The sequence below is a fragment of the Octopus sinensis genome, linkage group LG28 (genome assembly GCF_006345805.1).
Source record: "Octopus sinensis linkage group LG28, ASM634580v1, whole genome shotgun sequence".
NCBI classification, from domain to species: domain Eukaryota; kingdom Metazoa; phylum Mollusca; class Cephalopoda; order Octopoda; family Octopodidae; genus Octopus; species Octopus sinensis.
Genome location: NC_043024.1, coordinates 14375797 through 14378296, shown reverse-complemented (window position 1 = coordinate 14378296; position 2500 = coordinate 14375797). Strand labels below are relative to the sequence as shown.

Below are 2500 nucleotides of genomic sequence, written 5' to 3'. Positions count from 1 at the left end.
TGGTTTTAACATGACACACATTGCAAATTTCATCTTCCCCCAATTTTTTATTATCATTTCTTTCTGCCCTTTTCTTCATTAGGAATTTGTGCGTTAAATATTATAGTCCCTACCTTACTAGTGGGCACACCCTAAATCACACATGAGTGCGTAAATTTGTTGGTATTCACAAAACGATGCTAGATTATAAAAACGTACTATTTACGATAAATCCTCGAGTATAATCCGCATTTTTCCCCAAAAAATTTAATGGTCAAAATCCCTAGTGCGCACTATATATGAGGTTAGAAATGAAAAATATTTTCTAAGCAATGTCTGAGTCCCTATTTGCTGTCCGGCAATGTTTATTCAGATGCATTTTGTGATGTCGGGCACGAAAATACCTTAAGCTAAGCCTGAAAGCAATGAAGTCATAAAAGAATCATCCATAACTTGCAATAAGCAACATTTATTAAACGTTATTACTGTTATTTCTTTATTTTCTGCAAACAAAATGCACAAAAAAGATACACGTTTGCATTGTTATATATACAATAATAATAAAGGACGTTACCGTATACAGTTTTACAAACCAAGGACGTTATGTAGACCTTGACTCAAGTTAGAGGGGTACGTGTTATACACGAGGTTTAGGTTTTTCAGAGGTACAGCTCCCTAAAAATCCCCTATGTATAATACTCAAGGGCGGACTATACTCGAGGATTTACGGTAAGTCCATCAGTTCCAGTGAGTTAACAGGCTTACCTGTTCTGAAGTTGTAGACAGATAGGTTGAAGATGGATTTAGAAGTTGTTCATGACATCTGATTGAAGCATGTACTAAAACACCTCATAACATTTTCACAATTTTTTTTCTGATTCTGTCTTCTATATAATGGAATTAATATGATTATCCAATAGAATTTTTTTTTAATATTCCAGCACACCCTGCCCTCCTAATTCCAAAACTTTACACTGTTTTTCGATTTAAAAATAAAAAATTTTTGGTTTTCAAACATGGACAGTCCGATTCTGCCATTCGTATCTCTTTATATTTCTAAATAATTTTTGAATTCTTCAAAATCAAAATTGTTGGGTATTTGTGTAAGAGAAAAATCATTTACTAACAGAAAATTACGTTATTAAAATAAATTATCTCTAACATACCTTTAAATTGTTGTGAGAAAAACATTTACTAATAGAGAACTGTTATGAAAATAAATTATCTGTAACATACCTACTCTCTCTTTTACTCTTTTACTTGTTTCAGTCATTTGACTGCGGCCATGCTGGAGCACCGCCTTTAGTTGAGCAAATCGACCCTGGTACTTATTCTTTGTAAGGCCAGTACTTATTCTATCGATCTCTTTTGCCGAACCACTAAGTAACGGGGACATAAACACACCAGCATCGGTTGTCAAGCAATGCTAGGGGGACAAACACAGACACACAAACACACACACGTACACACACACACATACATATATATACATATATACGACAGGCTTCTTTCAGTTTCCGTCTACGAAATCCACTCACAAGGCATTGGTCGGCCCAGGGCTATAACGCAGAAGACACTTGCCCAAGATGCCACGCAGTGGGACTGAACCCGGAACCATGTGGTTGGTTAGCAAGCTACTTACCACACAACCACTCCTGCTAGATATAAAGAGAGAGTATGTATAGTGTCATTCTTTCAATTTTCCAGGGAAAGGAAGTTTTGCATACTTGCAATGTATGGCAACATGACAAAGAAGTGTCTCATGTATATTTATTCTTCCAACACTGGAGATACACAAAACATAGTTTACCCAGAAGCATTGTCGGCTTCACTGAACACTTGCTGAAGTGTGTAGTCTGCCCAAACATTACAGAGATGGTGCTTTTCACAAGGAAGCAACCTTCTTTCCATGTACTTTACCTTCTGCAATGTGGAGGCGCAATGGCCCAGTGGTTAGGGCAGCGGACTCGCGGTCGTAGGATCGCGATTTCGATTCCCAGACTGGGCGTTGTGAGTGTTTGAGCGAAAACACCTAAAGCTCCACGAGGCTCCGGCAGGGATGGTGGTGATCCCTGCTGTACTCTTTCCCCACAACTTTCTCTCACTCTTACTTCCTGTTTCTGTTGTACCTGTATTTCAAAGGGCCGGCCTTGTCACTCTCTGTATCACGCTGAATATCCCCGAGAACTACGTTAAGGGTACACGTGTCTGTGGAGTGGTCAGTCACTTACACGTTAATTTCACGAGCAGGCTGTTCTGTTGATCGGATCAACCGGAACCCTCGTCGTCGTAACCGACGGAGTGCTTCCACCTTCTGCAATACAGATACCTCTACGTCCTCATTCAGCATAAATTTTTTTGAATCCGTAAGTCTCAATTGCTTACTTTTGCATGTTTGCACTCAAAAGCAAAACAAAGTCCTTTTCTCATGCAGTTTATTCCTTAAGCTTTCACCATTCATCAGCCATTAAGCCATACATCGCTCCATTACTACTGCTCCACCTCTGCATACCAGCATAAT

General features: G+C 39.0%; 1 protein-coding gene across 1 annotated transcript in view; it reads right to left on the bottom strand.

Annotated features, from left to right (window-relative positions):
- LOC115225679 (SCO-spondin-like) overlaps positions 1-2500 on the bottom strand; it is a 26503-nt gene that overhangs the window by 237 nt on the left and 23766 nt on the right. The gene's annotated exons all lie outside the window — the stretch shown is intronic.